The sequence below is a fragment of the Patella vulgata genome, chromosome 2, assembly GCF_932274485.2.
Source record: "Patella vulgata chromosome 2, xgPatVulg1.2, whole genome shotgun sequence".
NCBI lineage: Eukaryota > Metazoa > Mollusca > Gastropoda > Patellidae > Patella > Patella vulgata.
Genome location: NC_065880.2, coordinates 88,884,506 through 88,906,350, shown reverse-complemented (window position 1 = coordinate 88,906,350; position 21,845 = coordinate 88,884,506). Strand labels below are relative to the sequence as shown.

General features: G+C 33.9%; 2 protein-coding genes across 4 annotated transcripts in view; one reads left to right on the top strand and one right to left on the bottom strand.

The window, feature by feature from the left end:
* LOC126810062 (uncharacterized) overlaps positions 1–21,845 on the bottom strand; it is a 141,116-nt gene that overhangs the window by 34,402 nt on the left and 84,869 nt on the right. The window lies entirely within an intron of this gene.
* The window catches only part of LOC126810117 (BTB/POZ domain-containing protein 17), a 40,941-nt gene that overhangs the window by 10,710 nt on the left and 8,386 nt on the right, over positions 1–21,845 (top strand). Inside the window, exon 1 of one of the 3 annotated variants that reach the window (XM_050535097.2) lies at positions 16,509–16,945. The exons of 1 other annotated variant lie outside the window; for it this stretch is intronic. The gene's annotated coding sequence lies outside the window, so the exon portion shown is untranslated. Of the gene's footprint in view, positions 1–16,508; positions 16,946–17,140; positions 17,157–21,845 lie in introns of those variants that run through there. One more of the 3 variants, XM_050535100.2, reaches the window with a different exon arrangement.

The window sequence follows — 21,845 nt, the reverse complement described above, 5'->3', positions numbered from 1 at the left end:
TAACAGTCAGCACTTTATCTAATCTCCCATAATTCCTCTTTAATTTACATATCCTTGTCTAAAATCAGTTCTACTTTTGCTTTGTTTTTTTAATGTTTAATTAAAGTTTTATATATATGTCATATAAATCACCCACTCATTGCATGTACACACTCTAGTCTAAAATCAGTTCTACTTTTGCTTTGTTTTTTTTATGTTTAATTAAAGTTTTATATATGTCATATAAATTACCCATTCATTGCATGTACACCACTCTAGTCTAAAATCAGCTCTACTTTTGCTTTGTTTTTTTAATGTTTAATTAAAGTTTTATGTCATATAAATCACCCATTCATTGCATGTGTGCCACTCTAGTTTAAAATCAGCTCTACTTTTGTTTTGTTTTTTAAGCAAGACATTTCATCAATTATCATAAACTGAGAAGAGTGAATAAGGAACAGTTTGAAAGAACTGGTTATTTTGGGACTAACATGTGGTGGTATAGTGGAAGGAACCTGAGAAGCCAGGAATTTATGCAGGATATAATAAGACATGTCTCTATGTACGCTTGTTAAAGCCACTGTTTATTCATCTCTTAAATATTGAATATAGGGAAATAAATATGTTGTATATTCTTCTTACTACTTCATTCAATAAAACTGGTGAATTCTGTGTGAAAAAAAAAACGTAGAAAATAATTGAAGTGCTGAGGGTCGACTTTCAGTCAATTACTCCTAGTGGCTTGTTAACTGTGAACTCGGAGGCGCGTTAACTGTGAAACTAGAGGCTCATTAACTGTGAACCCCCGGGACTTGTTAACTTTGAAATCAGAGGCTTGTTAACTGTGAACCCGGAGGCGTGTTAACTGTGACCTATGAGACATGTTAACTGCAAAGCCAAAGGCCCATTAACAGTGTGTCATAGCACTGTTTTCAGAAAATTTCAAATTTTACCTGGCGATCTTAAATTAAGAATACAATATCGAAATATCAATGCACAGATTCGATCGAAAAGGAAATACTCATTTATGGAATTTGGACCATTTTGTGGGTTTACTTCAGGAATCTGGTTACCTCCCACAGAGAAGACAGCTGCGCATGAGCTGAATATACTAAAATATAACACCACTTGTTTGCGATATCACCTTCAGTGGAAGGGGATGTTAAACTCTATTAACCACAAGAGAAAGATGATATACCACGCTTGTGTTGAGTTAAATAAACATGTTTTTTATTGTAAAGAGGGTTGATAGACAATCGTAGAGAATTATACACGAAATGAGAAAACAATGAGGTTAGAGAAATAACTCGTAGAATCGACAACAGTCTGCCTATATTCTACCAAATATCATATATTTAATATATCTCAACTATTCTTCCCCACACCTCTTTTAATCAAGCAGGAGAATACGGAGGAAATTGGCACCAGAGGAAGACATTCCTGGCAATGGTAGGAGAGATCTGTAATAAATAAAAACCTCAATTTCAACTGCTAGGGTTCATTCTTCTTGTGGTTCGGAATGCTTTAAAGTGCAGTAATAAAACCAAGTTATGATAATGTGTGCAATATGTAGATATTACATAGAAAGGGAATACGTTAATATACCATACTTATATCATATATATAAATAAACACTAAAATAGTGAAATAAAAATAAAACTATTACCACGGTTACAGTGACATTTACAGTGAGAATTGTTCCTTCATTATTTTTAGTCCTGAAATGGCCTAATCTATGGCGAATGGAAGTTAAATGAAATGATATGGAATGACTGGGCACTATAGTTTACTCTTATATCGAATTCCAACCGCCAAGGGATCTTTTACGTGCACACCAATGTATCCATGGGACCTCGTTTTTTTCGTCCCATCCGAATGACTAGACAGCTTTGCTTGTCAGGCGCTCTGTCCTGCACAACTGACAAGGGGAAACCACGTAGGGTTGGATAGCCGAATGGTTAGCATGTGCGCACTGTTTTACAAGATCTCTTATTGAGTCAACTGGCATGGTTTTGATTCCCCAGTTGTATGTGACAAGGGTGGGGTTGCCTGTCCAACCTTGTGGGTTTTCTCTGGGTTCTCCAGTTTCCTCCCATTAAATGGTGTTTAATGTCCACTTGACACAAACAAGGTCATTTCAGGGCTAACATATGGTTCAATTTTATTTCAATAATTCGTTTGCGCGTATGTTCTTTAGGAGTGGAAGGAAACCGGAGGACCCGGAAAAACTGACAAGGGGGAACATGGAACATCCAGGTTACCGAGCCAACGTCCCACGCACTGTGCCACCATTTGTGTTCAGGAGTAAATTGTGAACTGAAAGAATTTTCTGACTGTGATCATTTATCTCTACATTCCCCTGGAGTTTAAAATCTCACTGATTTCAACAGTGTATTGAACATAAAAACAATTTATGGAGGTTTTTCTAGTGGTTACTAATTATATTATTTAATAATAAAACAGAAAATAAGTTGAGATTTAATTAGAATACATTTTATTTACCCACAAATGGTCTTTTATCAAATCATGTACCCATGAGAATTATCTTGAATATTTCAATACTTGATAGAACAAATCCAATTATGGGGTAATTTTTTTTTTTTTTTTTTCAAATGTACAAGTCAATAACCTTTCAGTTTATGAACCAGATGAAACTATTGCCCCCTCTAGATCTAGCATCTAAAAATGCCATTGTCATGTTAAAGGAACTGAACCGCCAACGCAATATTATCCATAATATTTGAAATTTATAAACACAAACTACAAAATAATAATAAAAACATATAAAAATCATTTAAAATCACCAGTTTAAAGCTGACTGGGGGGGTTGGATGGCTGAATGGTTAGCGTCCGCGCGCTGTATCATAAAGTCTGTCATTGAGTCGACTGGCGTGGTTTCGAATCCCCGGTTGTACGTGACAGGGAGTAGGGTCGCCTGTCCAACCTCGTGGGTTTTCTCCGGGTCCTCCGGTTTCCTCCCACTGCTAAAGACACCTACGCGCAAGCGAATTATTGAAATAAAATTAAACCATATGTTAGTCCCGAAATGACCTAGTTTGTGTCGAGTGGATGTTAAACCCCATTTCTCTCTCTCTCTCTCTCTTTAAAGCTGACTGATTAATTTTGATAATTGCATACCAATGTGTACCAGGGTCCTCGGTTTTTGTGCCATCCAAACTACTAGACAGCTGTCCTTTTCAGGCCCTCTGTCTTACACCACTGACAAAGGGAAACCACGTTGGAAAATCCTGATGAGCTTTCTCGGCCAATGCAGGGATCGAACCCGCGACATCCAGGTTACCAAGCCAGCATCTTACCCACTAGGTGGCAAAGGGTTATGGTTTAATTAAATAATTACTGTTATTCCATATTTCTCGGCCAATGCAGGGATCAAACATGCGACGTCCAGGTTAGCAAGCCAGCATCTTACCCACTAGATGGCAAAGGGTTATGGTTTAATTAAATAATTACTGTTATTCCATATTTCTCGGCCAATGCAGGGATCAAACATGCGATGTCCAGGTTAGCAAGCCAGCATCTTACCCACTAGATGGCAAAGGGTTATGGTTTAATTAAATAATTACTGTTATTCCATATTTCTCGGCCAATGCAGGGATCAAACACGCGACGTCCAGGTTAGCAAGCCAGCATCTTACCCACTAGGTGGCAAAGGGTTATGGTTTAATTAAATAATTACTGTTATTCCATATTATTCCATATTCTGCCATATATACCAAAAACCACTTCTATATTTAGAAAAAAAAACAAACAAAAAAAAACTGATAAAACCTAAACACGATAACTCAACAAAAATCTAACTCAATAAGATCAAAAGAATTTATTTTTTAAGAAAAAATATTTCAAAGAATATTCCAAATAACAAATTCATCTTAGTTATGCTATAAAATAGTTTAGAATAAAAAAATAACAACCTGAAAACTCTTAAAGGGATGAAAAAAATGAAAATGCTTGGAGGTAGAAATGTTGTTCTTTTCAACAATGTATTACATAAACACGATGTAACGCATGTAAACTACAACCCACAACCCTGAGGCTGACAAGTCTCTTTGTTGTTCTTTAAGTCTCCGGTTTGTAGGAAGAAAGTCAAAAGGGCTGAACACGTTTTGTTCACCGTTAAGTGGCTCTTGTTTACCTACTCTGTGACAAACAAGAGGGAGTTTAGAAGGGTCTTAAAGGGGTTAATGGATATTAGGGTCAACGAAAAGGTTTCTACTAAACACAATGGTTCCTTTTGATGTTAAATATTTCCCTTTTAAATCTATTTAGTTTCAAAATATTGTTATAAAGAGAGTTTATTTAGTCAATATGGTGAGGAGTGTCCGTACAAAATTTAGCCTGGGTTTTCCATGTTCCATTGCCATGAGAATAAAAATAATTTATAAAGAAAAACTTTGTAGAAGTAGAAGGTTGTTATAATAAACAATTTCTGAAAAAAATGTACAAGACTGCTGTATTAGTCTCATTTATAGCTTTCTTCTCTCCATTTTCTATTTTCTTTTTCCACTGTTATAATGTAAAGGCAATTTGCTGAAAATTTCAGTCAATTTGATCCACTATGAATCGAGAATTTAGCGATTGGAATTTGAGCCTAGCCTCGATCATTATTACTAAAGTCGGTACGATAAAAAACATAGTCTCAATTATCCATTTTATGATTAAATTATGAATGGAAGTCGAGCAGCAAATGGGATCATAATCCAGTACATATCGCAGGTTAGCGATGCCATCAAGAGTTGATTATGGTCTGGATAAGTTAATTAATGTCTAATTATTAATTTAGATAACATTTAAGGCCCAAAGAAAGACCTGCAATAGGTAGATTTAGCTCTTGCATAATGTATGTTTAAAAAAGCAGATTAAATATCACAATTTGGGTACTAAGTATTTTAGAGTTGATTAATAATCTGAACAATATGCAGTTGTATAGTAAAATCATCGGCGCCCAAGTACATGCAAGTAAAATGCGTACGTGTGGTTTTTTTTAAAAAAGGACCCTGAAAATTTCATATAGATTTTCACGAATATAATTTTGAAAACACCGAAAATATATCTGCTTTTTACCTCAAAATTTGTGTGGGCATTGTTGAATACAACTCTTCCGTCAAGTCAACACCTAGTAACTCACTTTTTTTTTATCAAAATTGAGTAAGGACCAAATTTGTAGTTACTAGGGTATGTGCTTCCTGTTGTTGTACTTGATATTCCAATTTCTTGGGTATCATTAACCCAAAGCTGATTAATTTGAACCAATAAGAATCAGTAATTTATCCTGTTAATAAATAGGTGTAACGTCCTCAATCCATCAATAATATGTTTAATAAAGATGACTGATCAGATAAACTTGGGAACAGTTTGTTCTAGAAGTTCACATTGTCTAGACCTCATTAAGATGTTATCATACCATATATAGCAAGCTTGTTATTTCCGCGCGGACCTTATAATGATATATACCTCCAGGGCCTGTTTTTGTTTGGTCCAATAACTCGGTCTATTATCAAATAATCACACATGATTAGTCTAAGTTGGACAATAAGTCAAATACCCCCTACAGTGTTTGGCCTTTTATTAACTTATGAGAAAGAAACACATCAAGGTACTTAAGTTTGTTATCTTTGTGAAGTAATCTTGAATTATTCAATGAATTAAACATATCTATTAATCTTGTCAGGGTTTTAAGATACGCGCGGAGAAGAGAACATGCATCCCATATCTCGTCATCTGCGTAATTGTTGTATAAAATATTTAACGAGGATTATTGGTATTGTTTCTTCAACACTGGTAGACAAAGACTAAAAATCAGGAGTCTTGCAAGCCGTTAAACTGGAGAATACTGCTAAAACAATGCTTAATTCGACAAACAGAAAATTCTGCTTAAAGTCTGCTTTCTTGAGGATCTATAGAATTTGGTAGGAGGATCAGGAACAATGTCAAAAATATAAATGAGGGATCCACTAGAACATATTTAAGAAATAGTTTTAATGGCTTCCATGTAATATATTTGAGAAATATTTATAATGGCTTCCCCCGTAACATATTTGGGAAATATTTATAATGGCTTCCCCTGTAACATATTTTCGAAATAGTTATAATGGTTCCCTGTAACATATTTTCGAAATAGTTATAATGGCTTCCCCTGTAACATATTTGAGAAATAGTTATAATGGCTTCCCCTGTAACATATTTGAGAAATAGTTATAATGGCTTCCCCTGTAACATATTTGAGAAATAGTTATAATGGCTTCCCTGTAACATATTTGAGAAATAGTTATAATGGCTTCCCCTGTAACATACTTGAGAAAAAGTTATAATGGCTTCCCCTGTAACATATTTGAGAAATGGCTTCCCCTGTAACATATTTGAGAAAAAGTTATAATGGTTTCCTCTGTAACATATTTAAGAAATTGTTATATTGGCTTCCCCTGTAACATATTTGAGAAATGGCTTCCTCTGTAACATATTTGAGAAATGGCTTCCCCTGTAACATATTTGAGAAATGGCTTCCTCTGTAACATATTTGAGAAATGGCTTCCCCTGTAATATATTTACGAAATAGTTATTGATGGATTCTCTGTAACATATTGAAGAATATTTGAGAAATAGTTATAATAATTTCCCCAAAGGATATTTGAAAAATCGTTATAAACGTTTTCCCATTCACATATTTGAAAAATAGTTATAAAATTTATATTGGCTTTCCTGAAGAATATTTGAGAAAAAGTTTTAACGTCTTCTCTAATGGATATTCTAGTAATTGAGAAATAGTTATGACTGTCCGTAAATGACCCCAAAATAAAACATCTTTTTTAGGGAAGAAGAAAAAACATAAAAGGTTAAATGAGTCTATCACGATGTTATATCTAATGTTTAATAATATTCTCTCTCTTTTACACAGTCTTTCTTTCTAAAACTTCAATTCATGTTTTCATAGACGTGGAGACCTCCGGGACCCTTCACAGACTTATCAGAGATTTTTATCCGAGATTTAACATATCCTGCCTAATCTCGAATCTCTTTGCCTGGTTTAAGTTATAATAAAAGCTTGGGACTGTTTTTATAACTTGTGACGAGGAGATGGTATGATAGCTCAAGTCAACACACAGACTTGAAAACTCTACCATTTCCATTCATCAGATGTTTTAAATAAAGCCGGGTTATGAAATACTATATCATGGCTTCACTAACTTTTAAAGGGACAGTCACATCCAGCTTAAAGTGTCAGGACTTTTAAAGGGATAGTCACAGTCAGCTTAAAGTGTCAGGACTTTTAAAGGGACAGACACAGTCAGCTTAAAGCATAGTGGAGTAAGGGGGAGTTACGGTCAGACGAACTTGGCACCTAAACACTATTCCGCAAATAAAACTGATACCAAACCCAAATAGTGGGATAGTGGAGTAAGGGGGGGCCACGATAAGACGGGCCTGGCACCTAAACACTAACCCCAAATGATGACATCTACCAATCCAGAAGCAGACGAGATCATCTACCAAACGATATGTTTTATATTAAATAGAGGGAAGAACTTCCCACTAAACCAAATCCATGGCCTAATGCCAAATGGAAAGATTACAAAATCATATTCTAAAAAACAGGAATCAGCTTCGGCTCTCCCATGTCTTGTCTGCGATATCACTTATGTGGAAGTAGATGTTAAACACCACGAACGAACGAACGAACAGCTTAAAGCAGTGATTCTCAACCAGTGTGCCACAGAATTTTGAACGGCACACTAACAAAATGCGAAAAACCACATGATCCCAACTGAGTATTCACTGGTGTCTACTGATAAGTTCATAGCTGTGTTTTTCTTCATTTAGTTTGAGTCATTCTAAGTGTCTATGACTATTCTCTGTCTACAGTTGTATGCCGTCTGACTTATTATGGTTTTTGTTTTGCAAAATTCAAATATTTTTCATATATATTTAGCCAAGTATGCTGCTATTTTTTTCATCTGTTCCAAGGTGTGCCGTTGGTAAAAAAAAATTGAGAATCACTGGCTTAAAGTGTCATGAGTTTTCGAAGCAAATTGAAGAACACATAACAGATCGAAATCAATTGAAAAATATATTTAGATAAACAGCTGGCCGTTCTCGCTATAATATTTCAAAAATAGATAATGCAAAATGAATATATTGAAAATTTAATTCAAATTACTTCATTTTTAGCAAAGTTATCAATGGTTGTAGTTTTGGCAAGATGTGTGCATTGATCATTACATACTGCATTTGAGTCTTAGCCTCGGTCATGTCAGGACTAACATATGGTTCAATTTTATTTCATTATATCGCTTGTGAGTAGAGGTCTTTAGCAGTGGGAGGAAACCGGAGGACCTTGAGAAAACCTACAAGGTTGGACAGGTGTCCCTACTCCTTGTCACAAACAACTGGGAAATCAAACCCAGGTCAGTTGATTCAATGACCGACCTTATGATACAACGTGCACGCACTAACCATTCGGTCATCCATCCTCCACCCCTCACATTCAATTGAAATGAAATGAAATGAAATGAAATGAAATGAAATGGGGTTTAACGTCCTACTGTTCTGCTCTTATACTGGGCTAATGGAGACGGGCATACGCCATACAGTGTGCCATGAGGGAAATTTTGCCCGGGCAGCGGCACTATCGCCTGCTCTTATATCGAATTCCAACTGCCAAGGGGTCTTTTACGTGCATTCCAATGTATACACAGGACCTCGGTTCTTCGTTTCATCCGAAGGACTAGACAGCTGTCCTTGTCAGGCCATCTGCACATCCAATTGAAGCATGCATAATATAAATGTTTTGTAACAATAAATCAAGAAAAATACTGGAATATTTTGTCACAAATATTCGCATAGCCTCGGGATATTACAAGCAGAGCTATAATAAAAGTGGAATATAACTCAGTAAATATATCTGCATCCAATCATTGATTTTTGTGAGAGTTAATCAAACTATACATTGTACAGGTTTTCTGCATAATAAATCAATGACGACATGAATAGAGGATGTCCTCATTTATTAATTTTTGATTGAGTTCTAGATGGAATCTGTAGCATGATGTAACTATACATACAGATTGTCGAGATCGGGATTTACTACTCTACACAAATAAAATAAAAAACATTAAAAGATTTGTGTATTTTGTCATAAAAAATAGTGTTTATGTCTAGAGTTGCAGAACATAAATCCGATGCTAGATTTCTTTAACCCTTTAAAGAGCCACAGTGACTCAGTCAGTAGGTTGGTTCACTAACCTGGAAGTCCCGTCTTCGATCCCTTCGTTGGCCCAGAAATTTCATCTGGATTATCCAGAGTGGTTCCCCTTTCCCGCCACTTGTCAGTGGTGCAGGACGGAGGGTCTGGCAACTAGCAAGGGAATTAAACGTATAAGTTGTTCGGATGACACATAAAAGATCCCTTGACAGATGGAATTTGAAATAAGAGTAGGCCGTAGTGCCACTCTCTGGGAAAAATTTCCCTCTTAGCACAGTTTGTTGTGTATGCCCGTGTTCATTAGCCCAGTCAGAGCAGAACAGTAGGAACGTTAAACCCCACTTCATTTCATTTCATTTCTTATGCCCCATTGAGTTGGAATGCGACAGGTTGTGTTAGTATTTAGATAAATGGTTTGGTCCTTTATAGTTTTGTTTTTAAATAATAGTTTTTGTTAAAGGACAATATTGGTGTCAGTCATTATCACATATGTGATAGAACTGGTTAAACACGTTCCAAATTTCAGTTCATTTTTTCTTTAAAGATCGACTCTTGAGCATTATGTTTGGGCTATAAAAACACTTGCTAACTGCAATATTGTAAAAGTTAAATATCTAATAGGAATAAAAAATCTGTAAATAGGCGAACAGCCTTCCCAGATTTCTCTCAGCTACTAGTTTCGTTCTTATTCAAACTCTTCAGGCTTAAATGAGGATGTGTCGGTGGGCACCGGAGCACATGTGACGTCACAGATGGACCGGAGTCGATCTTTGGCACCGGAGTCGATTATTCCGAAAAGTGTGCAAAGATATTCGGCTATGAATTTGCCGTCATGATTATGCTTATTTGCATCTAATAGGAATATCAGTTTAAAAATGGTTCAATTCCTTTCAGTATTTACAAAGATATAGTGAACTGATAATTCCACTGATCTATGCTGCTCTAAAAGATGACGCCATCTTTATTTGCTGTGAACCAAATTGATGGGTTTTTTTTAAATCTGATTGAATCAAAGCCTGGAGATTAGATAGCGTTAGTATTTGATTCTGATGAAAAACTGAATAACATCATGATCAAGTAAAAAGCCTTAACTGGATGATCAAGATGAATAAGTTTGTCAGATTATGATGAAGTAGAAGGCCTTAAGGTGGTAAACTTGTATAATTTATAACCGAGGCACATCAAAGCTTTGTGGAGATTACATCCTTAGGCTGATGTAATATTACATGAAAATGTTTATCAGTGTATAAATGTTATGAGAGAGAGAGAGAGAGAGAGAGAGAGAGTTTAAGGTCCACTTGATACAAACATATGTTTAATTCTATATCATTCATCTGCTTCCGAATACAGGTTTTTAGCAGTAGGAGGAATCTTGAGGACCCCCAGAAAACCCGGAAGGTTAGACAGGCGACCCTACTCCTTGTCATTTACAAGAGGAGAATAAAAACCATGTCTACTGACTCAATGACCCCTTGGCAGTTGAAATTCGATATCAGAGTAGGCCATAATCAAAATCTGAAAAAACGTAAGAAAAAAAACCAACCCAAAAAACCTTCAAACAGAATGAAGTGTGTTCGTTTAATATAAATTCAACAAAATATTCTTCAACTAATTTTAAAGAAAAACTTTCATCTTCTTTTTCAAATTAACTTTAATTAACCTAAATTAATAAATTGTTCGAAGGTAATTCAATTTCAGTTCATTTAGTGGTCTTTGATGCTTTACCTCTTCACGGCTCCAGGGTGAAATATCTTGAACACAATTCTTTAATGAAACCATAAAGACATGCGTGTAATACTTTAATGTAATTGAAGTTTTTCTACTTCTAACGCTGTGACCTAATCAATAAACGCTGATTTATACGTCTATATATGGAATGAATCAGACTTTGATGTCCTTTAACCCTACTTACGCTGATTCCCGAACTTAATCTCTGTGTAAAATCCTCAGGCTCAACATTTTAAAGTGACATTCACACTCTTAATCAATCTGTTAAAACACAGATCGTATTTCGTTTCATCTTTTTATAGTCTTTACTACACTAGGATCTGGAAGAGTTGTTATATAACCTGTGTTCTGGACAATGTGAGGGATTAGCCAATGAAATGGTCTGTTATGGTGAGATTTTGGCGTGATGTCCACCGAACTGTGGGTAAACCACTAGAAACGTCAACGCTGATTGGTTAATCAATGTCTGATGTCATAAGGTCAAAAGCTGCTTGTATGACACCTGACATGACCTTCCACTACAACTGGTCAGATATTCATGTAGTAGAGGCCATCGAAATTATAAAAAAATGAAACGAAATATAGATCTATATTATAATCAGATTGACTCTTAAAGACATTCGGAAGACCAGGGTTCCCGCGGCTTCGTCAAACATTTTTTCAAGGATATTCAAGGATAAATATACGTCAAATTCAAGGATTTTCAAGGACATTTTTTAGCCTAAAGTTAGAATTTTTCATCTTAAAAATAACCCAAACATTACCAACTATCGTTATAATCTCATATTTAAAAGGAATTGAAGACATTTGAAACAAAATTAAGGATCTCAACTGAAATTCAAGGATATTTTCCTATTTCCGCGAAATTCAAGGATATTCAAGACCTTGAAAATGAAATTTTAAATTTAAGGATATTCAAGGATTTTCAAGGACCGCGGGAACCCTGAAGACTGAATATTCAGGTAGCACCCTCAACATTTTTAAAGGGACATTCACACTCTTAACAGATATGCAAGCGATGAAAGTTGACACAAGACTGTAACAGAAATCTAGGCAATCATTTACCTGCCACAGGTAAATGTCAACGTCAGCAATTTCGCTGTTTTCTGTAACTTTCCACCAATAAACAAGTCGTGACGTTATTTCAGTCTTTCTGCTCATAGAAATATAGACTAGAATATGAGCAGAAGGACTAAAATTACATCAAAGGATATGTTGACATAATTACTTACATATTTAAAACATTTATGAACCTTTTCCCGGTGACCTTTAAATTTAAAAACCAAGTGTACTTGCTTGTGTTGTTCAACAGCTTTTAGTACTAAATTTTTAAGTTTTAAAATTTTAAATGAATGAATGAATGAATGAATGAATGAAATGGGGTTTAAAGTAATACTGGTTTAAGGTCTTACTGTTCTGCTCTGACTATGCTAATGAAGATGGCCATACACGATACAGTGTGCTATGAGGGAAGTTTTGCCTAGATAGTGGCACTACAGCCTACTGTTACATCGAATTCCAACTGCTAAGGGATCTTTTATGTGCACTCCAATGTGTGCATGGGACCTTGGTTTTTTTTTGTCCCATTCGAACGACTAGACAGCTATCCATGCCAGGCACTCCCTGCTGAACCACTGACAAGGGGAAACCATGCTGGAAAATCCTGAAGAACTTTCTCGACCACTGTTAAAGATCCCTACACGAAAAACAAATTAATGAAATAAAACTGATTCATATTTTAGTCCCGAACTGACCTAGTTTGTGTCGCCTGGACGTTAAACCACATTTCTCTCTCTCACTCTGCCCTCCATGCAGGCTAAAATGTGTGTTACAATTCCTTTAAATTGTAAAATATGGAATTAAAAAAAATATGTCTGACAAGAAACTTTAGCATATCAAATTTCTAAAAGAGCATAAAGGTTATCCATGACGGAAATCTAGAAGTTCTTATCCAAATCTTAAAACGTGTAAATCCTACTCCATATTCTAATAAATCATGCGTTATCTCTCAAACTACATGCACCCCAACATCTAAACATCTAAATATTATCAAAAAATACAAATATTCTATCAAAAGACCCTTTTATTCCTCAGTTCTTTCAGTGTGTTATTTGTATATTTGGAAACGCACCTATCTCTCAATGGCGCTTGTGTACAAATGAACAATTTTGATGAAATATAGTTCATGTTTGTTTATTAATGTTTATAAATTTACCCTTTGTAAAATTGGATTCTAGTTGCCATCCGTCCCAATTTTATCTGTTTTTTCTATCCACAGTAGGCTCTGGTTTTTTTTAAAATGTAACAATTGCGGCATTGAGAGAGTATTTTGAAGATAAAGTCTGTCATTGAGTCAGCTGGCGTGGTTTCGATTATCCGGTTGTACGTGACAAGGAGTAGGGTCACCTGTCCAACCTCGTGGGTTTTCTCCGGGTCCTCCAGGTTCCTCCCACTGCTAAAGACCCCTACGCACAAGCGAATTATTGAAATAAAATTAAAACCATATGTTAGTCCCGAAATGACCTAGTTTGTGTCGAGTGGACGTTAAACCCCTTTTCTCTCTCTCTCTCTCTCTCTCTCTCTCAACCAACGGTTACAATTCTTTCTCTCCTCCCCCTCTATTTGGAAGGCGGTGAATAATAAATTCCTACCAGTATTAAAGACGTTGATATATTATATCATGAGTGAACTATTCTAAAAATATCTCACACAAAAAAATCTACATTAGTTATCAACATATTATTTAATATTCTGATAATGGGTACTTGTTCTAATACCAGTATTATCAGTGATTCCTGTATTTCTACTGTAAAATTTCATATTCCCATAAATCTTATATTCCCATAAATCCTATATGCTCATAAATCCTGTATGCCCCTCAATCTTACATTTTTATAAATCTGATATTCCTGGAAATCATTATTCCTATAGATTCCTATATAACTTGTATTTCTATAAATCATTATTCCTATCAATCAATATTTCTATAAATCTTATATTTCTATAAATCTTATATTTTCTTTTAATCTTATATTTTCTTTTAATCTTATATTCCTATAAATCTTATATTTCTATAAATCATACATTCCAATCAATCATATAAACTTATACTTCCATATTTTTATAAATTCTCTATTCCTATAAATTCTCTATTCCTATAAATCTTATATTTTCTATAAATCTTATATTCCTATAAATCTTATAGTTCTATATATCCTATATTCCTATAAATCCTATATTTCTATAAATCTTATAGTTCTATAAATCCTATATTTCTAAAAAATCCTATATTCCTATAATCTTATATTCATATAAATCTTATATTCATATAAATCTTTAATTCATATAAATCATATATTCCTATCAGTATATAAACTTATACTTCCATATTCCTATAAATCTTATATTCCTATAAATTTTATATTATATTCCTGTAAATCTTATATTAATATCTTAAAAACCATATGATAATATACCTGGTCTGTTTTATAGCAATCTCATTACACAGAACAATGATTATTCTTCTGACAGAGATTCCTCTTGAGCTGTAAGCCTTGCAGGAATACAGTCTGCTTCCAAACATAAGCTTGGATAATGTATTTAACAGCATAGTCTCCATCTACTCACCAGAAATAATTACATTATATTCCTCAGTTTTAAGATGAGATCCCGGGGACATAAAAAATACTACAGAGAGAGCGAAATGGGGTTTAACGTCCACTCGACACAAACTAGGTCATGTCGGGACTAACACATGGTTCAATCTTAATACAATAATTCGCCTGCGTGTAGGGTTCTTTATCAGTGGGAGGAAACCGTAGGACCCAGAGAAAACCCACATGGTTGGACAAGCGACCCTACAATACTAGAGAGAAAGAAACAAGACACAAACTAGGTCATTTCAGGACTAAAATATGGTTCAATTTTATTTCAATAATTCGCTTACGCGTAGGGTTCTTTAGCAGTGGGAAGGAAAGAAAAGAGATCATAATTGATATTATTCTATTAAAGGGGTTGTTTTGAATTTTAAATATGTAATTTATGAACTAGAATGAAAAGGGGTTTAAAGTTTTGTAAACACAATGTACTTGATAAACTAAAAGATAACTTTATATTAACAGTCAACTGTTCCTGACAGGTGTAGCTGAAACTCTCTAGATATACATGTACTATACTGTTTGTATGAATGTATTACTTGTGTGTTCATGAGAGAGAGAGAGAGAGAGAGAGAGAGAGAGAGAGAGAGAGAGAGGGTTTAGTTTAAACATTATTTTATTCAATAAACTGAATTGGATTGAACAACAGGCAAAGGCCTATATAAGTTCGCTTCAATCATATAAAATAGTTAAATCTTATGTATACAATACAGTGGTGACATATGTAGAGGCAGTGGGTTACAAGCATATTATATACATTTTGAAGTGTAATTTTAAGTTTTAAATGTTAAAGTGTTAAAATCTCTTGCAGTCTTTTATGTATTTTTGGGGTTTTTAACATCCACTTGATACCAACTAGGTCATTTCGGGAATAACATAAGTGTATATGTATGCATGTTGTCCTTAATGGACATTTTGATGCAATAAACATCTTATCTTATCTTCAAAATACTCTCTCTCTCTAGCTCTCCTTCTCCCCCCCTCTCTCTATCTCTCTCTCTCTCTCTATCTCTCTCTCTGTCTCTCTCTCTCTTTCTTTTATTTCTATCTTCCTGTGTACTTAATAAACTATAAAATAGAAACTTTATATTACTACAAACAACCAACTGTTCCTCACACATCAAAATATCCTCCTTGTAGAGTTCGAGTAACTTCAAACATCTCAGTACAGCTTAAACTTCAACTTTATATTCAACTTGAATTAACATTTCAGAGAGAGAGAGAGAGAGGGTTTAAGGTCCACTTGACACAAACTAGGACATTTCGGGACTAACATATGGTTCAATTTTATTTCTATAATTTGCATGTGCATAGTGCTCTTTAATTAGTAGTAGGAGGAAACCGGAGGACCTGGAGAAAACCCACGAGGTTGGACAGGCGACCCTACTCCTGGTCACGTACAACCGGGGGATCGAAACCACTCCAGCTGACTCAATGACAGACCATATGATAGAAACGCATGTGCTAACCATTCGGCCATCCAATCCCCCAAACAGTAATGCAATCAAAATAGTGAATAATTCTAATACTAATATTATAATTTGTTCAGAGTACTCAAATTACAAGATTGTGGACACCTACATGGAAATTTTCCATTTTAATACAAGTCAAATCAAGTTATACCTACTTTATAAATATTTATATTTCTAAACTCTTTTTTCATTTTTAAAAGCATTTTGATTTCTTTAGTGAATTAGTGAAATTTGTGTTTATTTTGAAAAAATGAGAATTTAAGTGCAAAGTTAAGACTGTAAGCCTGGTGGTTATATTTTCTGAGTATTTTTACAACTATTATTTTAATCTCCCCGAATCTGTATTCCACCTTACACTACACTATTCTATAAACAAATGCTGAATGAACGCTTTACAATGAGGTCAAAGGTCAACTATGTAAAGTAGGCGGAGCTATCAGTCAAAAAATCAAGTGACAGTTGGTGGGCCTAATGGCTATTTGATGAACTCTTGTAGAGATATCTGTTAACTAATAATAACATGTGAACTATTGAGCTTGTAGCTGGATACCACTATACAACTGTGGTATACGAGACTGTGGTATATCACTGATAGACTAGATGTGATGTTAGTTCTACTAGAGAAGGGTCCATTATAGACCAACTGCGAGAGAGACTTAGTTGCATGTCTCTACAACAAACACTAACTATAGAGAGTTGTAGAGAAGGATTTAGTGTACATTATAAGCAAACAGTGAACATTGTGTTTAATTAGACCAATAACAACTGGTATATATCTATCATATTGCATGGTTATATTACAGTTTAACCTACAACAATGTAATACATTGTTATTAGTTTTACTACAAGGTGTGTGATATAGTATTCTATCGGATTATATTTACCATTAAAAGGTATGTATTATAATAATAATCCTCCCAATATACAACAATGTTAATAGTTTACTGCAAGGTGCTTGAAACTATTGTAGTACTTTGCATAATAGTCTATTTACCATTAAAAGGTTATAATAAAAACTTCCAAGATACAACAATGTTATATTTTACTGCAAGGTACTTGAAACTATTGTAGTACTTTGTATAATAGTCTATTTACCATTAAAAGGTTATAATAAAAACTTCCAAGATGTTATAGTTTACTGCAAGGTGCTTGAAACTATATATTATAGTATTTTGTATAATAATCTATTTAGGATTATAAAAAACTTCCAAGATACAACAATGTTATAGTTTACTGCAAGGTGCTTGAAACTATTATAGTACTTTGTATAATAATCTATTCTACTAAGATTATTAATAGGTGTTCATTATAATAAACACTTAATGGATTGATAAATTACAAGTATTACCAATAGAAGTCCTTCAGCAAGGTTCTTCAAACTATAGAACTACCTTATTTTAGAGTGATTATTAAGTTTATTTACCAATTATTAAACAGAAAATGGTTTACAACAATGTAATACATTGTATACAATAAAACTATTATAATAAATACACACTTGTTAAAATACTAATTGTATATATAGTTGTTTTACTGGCAATAAGAAAACAGTTATAAATAGTTTCAATGCAAGGTGCTTTCTGTTGCCTCCAGTCAATAACATATTACAATAATACAATATGCTGTATCTATTTTGAAATATAAGTAATATTATATTCTAGGTTGAACTAATATAAAATACAATATGTTAATTATAAAAATAGTCTTAATCATAATAATTGAAAAAGGTTAAAGTAGTCTTCATTACTGTGTAACCAATACAGAATTAGTGGTTATGATGAGGGGGGTGATTGGGGCGGCCAGGAACCATCCCAAGAAGACACATTTCATTTACAGCTAAAAAAATCTCTTCTAAATATCTGATTTTATATTTAGATATTTCTGTTTTAATTACTATAATCATTTGTCAATTATTTTCCAACCATCTACCAGATGTCAAGCAAATTCCCAAGGCTCCAGAAAAATGAGTGCCTCCTCCAGAAAGAGTTGAGCAAGAGATATATCTCTATTAGGTTTTGACATTTGCTTCCACATGGTGGATATCACAGATAAATGTAGCTAAACTACGGAACTAATCAAAGAGCTTACACATAATATAATAAGTCAATTGATCAAATCCCCTAAATATATATAGTACAATAAAGATATATATCCTACACTTGAATATATTTCTATAACAATTATATAAAGCCAAATATACTGTATATATATACTAGTGCTATATCACCATGTACTCTGCTAGTTCCTGGCACTATAGATAAGATAACAGTTGGAGACTCTCGCTGTCTCTCTCTGTCTAGCCATGCCATATAGACCCCTACATCCAATTGAATTATTGAAATATAAATGTTTGCATTGATTAAAGTTTAACCCCCAGCTCTCTCTCTCTCTCTCTCTCTCTCTCTCTCTCTCTCTCTCTCCCTCCTTCTCTCTTTCTCCTTACACTTACATTAAATGAAATGAACTTTAATCTCTTGCTTTACTGCAACAACTTGGAATGAAGAGACAGGCATGCATGGGATTTTGAGGCAAATTGTATCAGGACAACAGAATTAATTAATGAGCTGCCAATGGGATACGAAGACAGAACCTCAGTTTTTCGTACTATCCGAAGAATTAGAAACCTTTTTCTATATAAATTTTGTACGTTTTTTGGGGGGACGTTTCAACATTCCAACCTGGTATTCAGAATTATTCATTCACAAGTTATAAAGTACAAATGTACCATCTTTTCTAAAATTTTTACCAAAATGAATAAAACCTACTAAAGAGCCAAAGCTTTTGTAAATTGTTTATATAGTTTTGTATGTGCTATGAACACACATAAGGGATTTGTTCTGATTGAAATGGACATGTTATTATTTGGACTTAATGAAATCAATCATTTATTGTTCATTTTGTCTAAGTCCCCCCAATAAAAAGAATAATATTTATCAGAGTTTTAATACTTATTCCTTAATCATTTATTTGTATTGTTCATTTTCTCTAAAGTCCCCTCAATAAAAGAATAATATTTATACTAATTCCCTACCCCCTACTACGACTCTATAGAAATGTTGTTATAACAGTTTTTCGCAGTTATTTTAATCCTTTTTATCTTGCGCTTGTGGAGTTTAAACTTGTCACATATATAGGTAGCTTCCGTGTGTATGAGACAATATAACTAAACCGTCCATTGTTTTACTGGAGACAAGAGATAGACGAAGTAGTTTATCACTCCATGTTTAACTAACTGTGTATTGTTTACTATGAACTTCGTATACCACATTCCTTAGGTTGTTTACACCTTTAATCCAGTCTAGAGACTGGCATATATTTATGACCGAGAGAGAGAGAGAGGACAATAGCTTTATAAAAATCCATAAAGTTGTTATTTTACAAAATAAAACATGTATGGATTTACTACTTCCGAATCTTAATAACTAAAATTCAATACACATACAGGTATTATTATCAATTTATTTGTGTATTGAAACATAGCATGTTATTAAACAAAATATTTGCTTGATAGCATACCTGTATGTGTATTGAGATACCTGTATGTGTATTGAGATACCTGTATGTGTATTGAGATACCTGTATGTGTATTGAGACACCTGTATGTTAATAATATTCAGTAGTAGTATATCCATACAGGTGTTTTATTTGGTGAAATCTATTTCTATATGTCTAATAAGGGTTATTGTGTTATTTTGAAAATGGGGTTTAACGGCCACTTGGGACTAACATATCGTTCAATTTTATTTAAATAATTCGCTTTCACGTACATGTAGGGATCTTTAGCAGTGGGAGGAAACCGGAGGACCCGGAGAAAACCCACGAGGTTGGACAGATATTTAGAAGAAATTTTGAAGCTGTACATGAAATGTGTCTTCTTGGGATGGACCCTTGCTGTCCCAAACACCCCCCTCATCACCACTAATTCTGTACCTGTTCTCCTGTTTGTTACACAATAATCAAGACTACTTTTATGTTCTACAATTATGATCAAGACTATTTTTACGTTTTACAATTATTATAATTAAGACTATTTTTAGTACCGTTCCACGATTATTGAATTGTGTAGAAATATTTTACACAACAACCCATATAGCCAGGTAATGATATACCTGTAGAGGACTAGTGTTTTTGTTAGAAACAATATAGCACAACATAGTTTGTGTTTTTGTGGAAGGAATGTCGAGATGTTTGCCAATAATTATCAATCTATATGTACATGTACATAAAACAAATATCTATATGGTGGTTTAAATAATAACAGAAAATACAGGAAAACTGTACACTAATAAACAGACATAACAAACAGACAGCAGAGAGAAAGAGAGAAGGAAAGGGAGAGAGAGAGTGTGTGTTTAATTCCTACTGTTCTGCTCCAACTGGGTTAATAAGAGGCCACCATGTAGTAGATAAGATAAGATGTTTATTGATTATGCTATGAGGCATTTTTGTCTACTCTTGGTCAACTTTCAACTTTGTGTATATCATTTTTAATTCCTCATATCTTTGTAAATACTGAACCATTATTGGACTAATATTCCATTCACAGATTCAACTTTCATCACATATTATAGTTTAACAAATGATGGTCATATACTTTAACAAAATACAACAATTCAATTAATTATAAATTTACCAATAGTTCCTTCATCCCTCAAATAATGTTCACAGACTTCAAGATATAATATATTTTAACATGAATATAATTATGTATAAAAATTATTTATCTCTCTTACCACTTAAAGAGGACTCTCTCACAAATTCTGCAAAAACTTTGTAAGCTCAAGCATCAATTCAATTTAATTTATTTTATTAAGACCATATTGTAATTTAAATTGATTTTCTATTTAAGTCTAGTTAAGTAATAATTAATTTGGTAGACAGATTGTCTAAGGAGTAATTTAGGGTTAGTTATATATATCACGTTAAAGTATAAGTGGGATATATTAAAACTGATGTATACCAGTCCAGTCAAGTACCTTATGTAATATAAATGAAATGAAACAGGATTTAACGTCCTACTGTTCTGCTCCAACTGGGCTAATGAAGGCTCCATATGCCATACAGTGTGCTATGAGGGAAATTCTGCTTGGACATCGGCACTATGGCCTACACTTATATCGAATTCCATGTCCACGCCAATGTATAGGGATAACTAACATCCACTTAAAATTAAATGGGGTTTAATGTCCACTCAACACAACCTAGAATATTTCAGGACTACATGTGGTTCAATTTTATTTTAATAATTCACTTGCGCATAGGGGTCTTTAGCAGCAGGAGGAAATCAGAGGACCCGGAGAAAACCCACAAGGTTAGACAGGCAAACTTACTCCTTATCATGTTTAAGCTAGGAGTTTGATTGTTTGAAATTGATGGTTCTGACCCAAAGTTCACTAAACATTATCAGACTTAAGTTAAGAATTTACTCAAAATTATTTGCGTTATTTTAACTAAAACTTAGCTCTTTATAAAACTTTTGTCATTTTATTGTCTCAAATACATCAATAAGAAACCATGTTCAAAGTTTTGTATTTCTGGATCAAAGATATTTCTCATAAACAGTGATTGAAAGTTGAGTTAATTCTTAACTTGAGCCTGAGAATGCTTTGTGATATGATAGGTCTACCATATCTCTTGCAGTTACTTTCTATCCAATGTGTAAATCTTCCCCGAGGTGGTTTCTCTAATCAGATATGTTGTAAAAAATTATCACCTTCTGTTCTCCAATCAAGACGTTGCACAAACGGTGTTAATTGAGTTAACGACTATATAACAAGTTGTGATTATTAAATC